We start from the raw sequence: 8,536 nt of genomic DNA on the forward strand, positions 1-8,536 counted from the left end.
AATTTATCATATATTTACGTTATCCTATAGAAATCCGTTCGTGCTTTGCGAAGGATTGCATTGCTTGCGAAATATAAAAAAAAAATTACTTTGAACTCATAGACCGACTATACGTCTGAAAAGTAATTTTCATGATGGCGCCACGCAAAGACCGTCAGCGGCGATTAGAATTACGAAATCCAAGTGTATAACGAAGTTTATTATTCTCTATCCTTTGTATAGGGACACTTTTTATACACTTCCAATTAGAAGTGTGTTGTTACTCCCTCGTATTCCAACGTAAAAACAATACACTTGTGTGTAAAATGTGATTACCGTAGAAAGGATAGGGAATAACAAGCTTTACTAGACACTTGAATCCGTAGTGTGATAAGCTTGATTTTATATATTTCATTGCGTCGTGAACACCATATGCTTTTGTGCCATCCACGCAAATAGCTGACACAAATAGCGAACCGCTTACTGCATTAGCAGTTGACAAAAGATCTGAGTTCCTCCGATGAATATCGATACGGTTTTTTAAAGTAAACAATATACTAACTACAATTTTTATTTATTCTTCAAATATGACGCAATCGATACAGTATTTTTGGTCGTTCTCCAAATTTATGCTAAACATCCATAAAATTCATACACATTCATATATGTATTGTGACGAAAGAAAAAGGTAAGAGATAATAATAAAGATAGAAAGATATTCTAAGGCGTAGCACGATCTTTCGCTTACAATTGACTCGATACTCTTTCCGAATTTCCTGGGACTACGCTATACGAAACAAACTAGATTTAGTGAAATACCGGATGGGCGTCAAACGCATCGTTGCGTCACGAGACCTAAAGGAACTCCCCGGAAAAAATGAAAAAAGGTCCGACTAGCAGGAACGGAATGAAAAGGTATGGTAGAAGGGCTGGGTCGACGCTGATGTTAAATAAGGGAGAGATAGAGAAAAAGATAGTGAAAAGAAATCAGATTGAGAACCCATGAAATTCAGTAACATAAAACATAACACATTGGCCCCTTTATTCTGGGATTTCAAATAAAATAAAATTAACAATAATTTTACAATTTCAAAAAACCAAATACATATCACGCGAGACAAGGTCCTCTTCGGGACACGTGCAACAAAGTAAACGCAAAATATAAAGTCACGCGATACTAGGTCCTCTACGGGACACGTTAACAATATTCGCGACAGAAAAGATAATTAATACAAAAGTTACACGAGATTCGAGAGAACGCGAAAACAGAAAATATATAAGTTAAATTAACGAAAGGACAATACGTGAATTCACGAGACGCGTGGAACACGAATTCGTTCAACAGTTCTCCAGGGTCAACAAGGCATTAGTCTAAACTCAATAATACATTTCAAACATACAGAAATTAATAACGAAAGGCACGGAATGTTTTCCTGTCTGGCGAAACGCGAACATCTCCTAGGCTGAAACCGGGAAGAATGAAACGAAATGGAAACAGACATGCCAATGCACGGGAGCCAAGATGGAAAGGATTTCACCCTTTGGACAAAAGTGCTTACCTAAGCGTTACATTTCGATACGAGATGCGAAGCAACTACTTTAGCGAGACCGGCCCAAACGGCTAATGAAGAACGAATGGCGACACGCTAGCGAGATCTCTACCGGCACGGTCATAGATTATAAAGTAGTGCCCTTTTCGGCCAATCATCGTCGCGGAATAATGACTCACTAGTATTGCTACGCGTAAATATAGAAGTATGCCACTGGACTCAAAATATAAACTTTAGGAAATTAATGTCAACGCGATATATCACCAATAACCATTCACGAGTAGGACGCGATAAACTCGATACTTAATTGCCGGAGTCTATTAGTGATCGCTGATATGAGATACACCGGAGGTCGGTCAAAACTTGAATAAGCAAATCCCGTTCGCAGTCTAAACCGGCGGTATGACGTCACGTCGAAACGGTTGACCCGGGATCTTCAAAACTGTCACTAGCTCGCTGCCGTAGCTTCAGGAAGTCCAGGTTGCTTTGGTGGTGATCTTCGTTCAGACCAGGTCAGGATGGCTAGAAGACGGAGTTCACGAAATCTGACGCCGGAGTAGCTCCTGCTCCCCATCCTCTTCGGTACTGTTGATGCCCCCTTTTTGGGACATCGGTACTGGCCGTAACGAGAAGAACGAAACGGTCCATGGCGATACCTTCCTCGATGACGATCCCCTACTCAATTCGGGCGTCGTCGGTGGCGGGGTGAAGGCGTCTATTGATTTTGGATCGTCCTCCACTATCCCAGCTGTAGCCTCGTGGTGATTCTTCGCCAGCGACGTGAAGATGATGGATGTTGTGGCCGAATTCGTAACGCATGAAATAGCTTCACAAAAGAAATTAAACTAACGTTCGATATTTACAATAATTATGACCCTGGAGTTATTGGCCGGTGATTTACGTAACGCGATCTTAAGGGACGGTATTACGTCCCGCATGATAAACACGACAGTCAATTTATTCCAGACTCGTGACGTGGAATAACGTCACAGTATATATGTATAAATTGTATATAGATTTTTTCGTAAAGGTTTCTTATTTGCGAGTCGAACGTTTCCAGGAACATATCCTGGCTCCCGGAATACTCTTTCGGTAAATATTGACTCGAATCATTAACCAGAGAGACTTAAATAGGCAAAATTCATTTTAAGAGGAACTGCAATATGTAGTAACAGCCTTTGGATATTAAACCTATTTCAGGACAACCCATTTTATTTTTTAACCTATTATAAATTTTATTATGTTCGCGAACAATTTTTCGTTGAAAAACCGCATTCGCCATAAAATTTTATTCGCCTTCTGTTTTGTTCCACTTCCATGAGAGAATGCGATGAAATTCTCGTCAGTTTACGTGCCTATTGAGATACTTGACCATTCATATTTGACCATTATGAACGCATGGATGTACTTCGTGTTGTATATTTTTCATGAATTAAAAATTTCATGGAGTTTCAATGGAAGGGAGATGAGGTCAATGTTAAAAAATTGTTATAAAAAATTATCGGCTGTGTATTAATTAATATTCTGTTTTCCGGTGGTCCTCAGATTTAACAAAATTCGCAAAGGAGTTTAAACGGCGTATCTCAAAATCAAGGTAGAATTCCATTCTTCTCAGTATAAAACTAAATTCTACAGTGCTTCATAAATTAATGTATGATATTGACGTCTAAAAAATAAAATGACTCAAGGAACATATAAAAAGCATTGATGCTTTTTATGAAAGACATTTGTTGCCTATAACCAGTATCAATTCCACTTCATAGAGTTCATTTATTTTTTTACGTCTCCTGGGAAAAGCATGAGCATGAAAAAGAAAATGGTCGTAAGCATCATAACGAGTTCGTTTACTCGCCATCTCTTTGCGATTAATTATGGAAGACTGCTTAATTACTCTTGGAATATATAGAAATGGTCGTTTTGGCGACTGTTAGAGCTTATAGCGGTGATTTAGTAAACCGTAACGCTCCTAATTGTAACGTCGTAACATAATAGCAATAAGCAGAAAAGCGAAAAGTCGTGATTATACTTTGATTTGGCACTAACTTTTATGACTACTGAGAGATTTTATTACGCGGGGAACCGTACGAATTACAAATGCCACAAGATCTTCCTTTGAGTACAGCAATAATTTCCACTTACGCTTTTTACGACTACATGCATATATAGTTTTGTAAAAACGTAATTCACCAGAGACAAACCTTTTAACATATAAAGCTCTACACAAAGAACAAGTAGTTACTCATTCAATTGCATAGATTTATTTTTATCAGAATTGCAGTCCATATACAATAAATCTATGTATGAGCTATTAACAGTTATAATCAGTACCGCTTAGGCAATGATGATATCATCTCTACTTAATTTCACTCATGCATATTAGTACTAATAAGAGTTGTATTGATTTTCCATCTACAATTTTCCAATGCAAATCGCACTCAGCCAATCATCAGTCCTTTTACGTTTCATTAATCAATCAATTAAATTACATCTAGAGTTCACGAAGTCTAACGAAGTCAAAGAAAACTAATTAATTAATTTTTCCATTGTAATTAATGAAGCGAGAATAAACTTGTTAATGAGAAGAGTGCTTAAAAAATGGGTGTGGGCTTCTACAAAGTATCATCAAACACCGATCAAGGGGAAGGAGGGGGAGAGAGATTTAACCCTCCAGGCTAAAGATAATTTTCTTTAAACTGCAGAACAAGATCATTACGGCATAAATGTAGTATGTAAACAGCATGTAGTATGTACATAGCAAGTGGTATGTGCAGTAGCTTTAAACAAAGGAAATTAGCAACGCGAAAAGCAGGTTGAACCAACCTCACAGTTCTCCTGTTAAAACCCTCTGCTTATACTGACAAACAGACAGGCCGAATCTTTACATAGCTAAGTGCCAAAAGCGACGGAGGGGATCTTCTAGAACGAAAAAAGATAAGATTTTCTTTTGTTCTCATTTCATTGGTTTATATGCTCCTCCGCCGTTTCTTCATCTCGAACTCATCCTCATTCTAGGGGTTTCCCATCATATCGAACAAAGGCTACCAATAATCCAGTAGAATTATCAAGGAGAAGAGGAGCAGTGTTGATTCTAGGAAGGCGGAAAGCATTACAGTACAAGGTGTACATTACCGGAATGGAGGTCGGGAGTCAGCTTGGAAAAGCAGAAGCAACGTTTCCTCCGGAAGAAGCCGAGCAATTTGTAGTTGGCGGCAACGTTACCAAGCACAAGGCGGACGCTCTCTTAATACCAAGAATGGCGAACGTTCCGACGTTTCTATCGCTTTAATGAAAACCGTTACGACGAATTCCACGATGCTCCTCTACGTTGCACGTCGGATCGCCAAAGAAAGGGATGTTCAGGGCATCTTTAGGATACTGCTATCTAGGCAAATGGTCACTGGACTATCCGTTTACTTCTTTAGGATACTTCCTTTTCTTGGATAAGACTAAACATATACATGCACCAAGAATTATTGGAAAAATGTTATCGCCATTTTATACTCATACTATGACGTTTATCATCATTGAATAATTATATTAGAAATACGTAAAAGTATTTCACATAATCTAAGCAGGAAATCGTCCATGAAAAACCGTGTACTAGACTTTTTAAAATATTCTATTGTCTAGCCCTATAGCCATTGAAAACCTAGCTTAATCTATACAGGCCTAGTTTGAGACTAGACAGACCACGTATTTATGAAAGAGAATTTCTACCAGGCTACATAGCCTTTTTAGGTAAAATAGGAAAGGAGCCTTCGAAAAAGTCGCAGTGAAGCGTATGGAGCATTAAAGCCGTGCTTCCATCATGAAACAAAGGCTCGTATATAGCATGTACGTTGGTCATGGAGGCATAAAGCTTGAGTAATGCGAATCCTAAACTGTCGTGGAACAAGCCGTCTGTGCCTAAAGGCACCCGGCAGCAGTAGAAGCTGCAAAAGGAGTGGAAGCAGTAGAAGCAGCAGCAAAGCAGGGAGAACGGAGAGCTCTGCCTGAGACAGTAAAGAGCAGAAACATACACGTATGCTCTATGTCGTGAGCTTTCCTGGGGTTTGTACCAACCAGTGTCTACGTGGATCCGATGGGGAAAACGTCCGGCTATAGGATCTAAGACATTGCCCGAAGGAAACTTGAGGATGAAATGGTCCTGCACCCATGAGTAAAAAGTTGAAAGGCTCTTTTTGAATAAAGCAGTTTTCTGCTTTTCAATTTCTTCAATAATGCATGTGAAAAAAATAAACTCATTGCACTGTATTACTTCGTACACGTCGAGGGAAGAACTGAGCTTTGGGATTAAACGAAAGTCTCGTTCCAGAACATCAGAACAAATCGAAAACAGGCTAACTCACGTAAGAAATATATAGCTAAAATTAGAAATGGCAAAAGCGAATTTATTCTATCCTGTAAACACATTGCTTGCGATGCAGATTTAATATCGGGATGGTATATAAACAAAGTTAAAAAACTACGTCAAAGTTGTAGAAATCAACAATGGGATCGATAGATATAAACAATAAAAGTATCGCAGTAATGCGAGAAATTAGAATGTAGTCACGTTTTTGATGATACAAATTCTTAAGAAAAAGTTTGAAAGAACGTCCCAGGAAAGTAGACCCAGGTGTCAGATTGAAGTGGTTCTACCGAAATTCAAATAACATTTAAGGGAAATTCCATCGTGTTGAATATGTCAAATCCCGGATGATATTCAGTGAAAAGTGGACAGGATATTTTATTAGGACGTAAAGGAGACGAAGGGGACGGTTGCTTTTCAAAAATGAATTTCTTTCCACAAGGACAAGCTGCGTCCTGTTGCGGGACATCCATATACATATATACATACACTACATGAGCAATCATACATAGATACCCACATTTGAAATCCATCCTTTCCTATTTTTATACCTTGTTCGCTCACCCTCTCAATCACCGCGACAACGTTTCCAACGTGCAGTCAGGTTTGTTCGGCCTTTTTTTCGCTGTGAAATACAGTTTTCGTATTGCGACTACGGAAAAGAGATTTTCGAGGTGCACCGTACCGTGAAGTAATCCCTGAGCTCGGCTTGTCAATTCACTGATATGGTGACAGTATTTTTCAATCGATTCGCAGTTGAACGTCCCAGCACGCAACTCTTAATATCCCTAGGTGAAAAAAAGATATATTGTAACTATACAGTTCATGCACGATTTTATCCACACGTGTACCGCATATGAATCGTATATAAAATATAAATTAAATAAGGATCCTCTGGATCAAGACCAGCCATCTTGAATTATAACGTCACAAGCGAGAAAACGTAATTTTCACATCAACTTTCGGAAACTTTGAACAACTTTATTTTCTTATGCACGTCATCTGTGATCTATACTCTGTTTAAACAATTCAAACAATACAATTTTTAGCAAATCGCACATAGTTCAACATCAAATATTTCTTGCAAAATAAAGAAGTGCATTGTATTACACTGAAATAAAGTCTGTCCACAAGTTCAATATTTGTTGACAGATCGCAAACAATGCAATCCTGAACAAATCATACGTGGGTCTCTATAAAATTCTGGAAATATGTGCTGAAATGAAAAATAAACTATTATAATTCATTGCAAAACCATGCACGTGCATACTTTGTATGAAAATTCTATGGAAAGCCACGTGTCGATTGCTTAGAGACTTTATTCTTTTCGAACTGTTAAAAAACTATATTAAACTGGTGGAGCGACTACACGCATTATTTTTCTCCTTTAGCATATATTCCCGGCATTTTATTGAAAGTTACGTGTGATGTGCTAAGGATTGCATGTTTCCAAAATGTCAGGAAAATACATTAAACTAGTGGACCAGCTGTACATACATCCTCGGAGGGATAAAAAATCACTCGACCTACGTAATATAACTATATACTTTTTCTATATCTATAGGTCTTTATCCCCTCAATAAACATTTAGTTAGTAAATCATTTCCAAAAGTTTTCTTGCTAGCGCTTTTGGCTCTCTGATTTTAAGCTTCCACCTTCTGTAAAAATCTCGCTTCCTGATACTGTTTCTATACGTTTTATAAGGGATTAGAATTCTATATTTTAATGCCAACAGGGAATTGCAGAATATTTTATATTTACAGTATGTAATGGAGTAGATGCAACATTCAAAGTTTTTCGTTGACGTTTATTACTATTTTGTTTTGTCTTGTTATTTTGTCTGAGAAGAATATGAGTTGACGAAATCCTAAAAAATAACGCCAAGAAAAGTATTTGATACTAAATGTAATTTCGATACCGGTACATCCAAATCATTTTAACATTGCAATTTTCAAATGGTCGTTAGTCTTGACAGAGGGTTCATATATTTTAATAATGACGTGATTCAAGCATATCGTGTAGGGATAGATGTTTTCGATCATTTTGAATCGAATCACACAAAAATGAAGAAAATCGGTTCATGTCATAATTAGTGTCCCCAAGCCTCCGGAAACACTAATAAATATTTCATTGTCATCTTCAGGGGCGTATCAATAAGTATGTAAGTAAGTAGCAGCTTTACTATTATAAATTATTACTGTAATCCAATAAATATTTAACCCTTTCGTGTCTGGTGGGCCATATACATATGCAATATGTGCCAGTAAATTCGAAAATCCATAATCCTACTTCTAATGAGAAGATTCATGGAGAGACTCTTGATTAAAGTATAAAATCTGCAATATGGATATCATATTTTAATTCATACGTTAAAGAGAAGATTTGAAATTTGCCAGTCAGATCGACCCAAAAATTTAATGGACGTCTCTTATTAAAAGCTTTTTCCATATATTCAAAAATCCGTGGCATAACTGGACAAATGTGGATTATTTCAATTTAGCGATATTCTATATCTCCAGCATTGAAGTTTTATCATAGAAAGCTTTGTGAAAAATGTTGTACAGTGTAAATTATTGTTTAAAATTCAACAATATTATACTGCCGCAAACAAGAAAACTTAATGTAAACTAGATAAGCGTTAGGTTAGGTTATTCCT

Source organism: Cephus cinctus, unplaced genomic scaffold (genome assembly GCF_000341935.2).
Source record: "Cephus cinctus unplaced genomic scaffold, Ccin1 Ccin1_scaffold0954, whole genome shotgun sequence".
Taxonomy (NCBI): Eukaryota; Metazoa; Arthropoda; class Insecta; order Hymenoptera; family Cephidae; genus Cephus; species Cephus cinctus.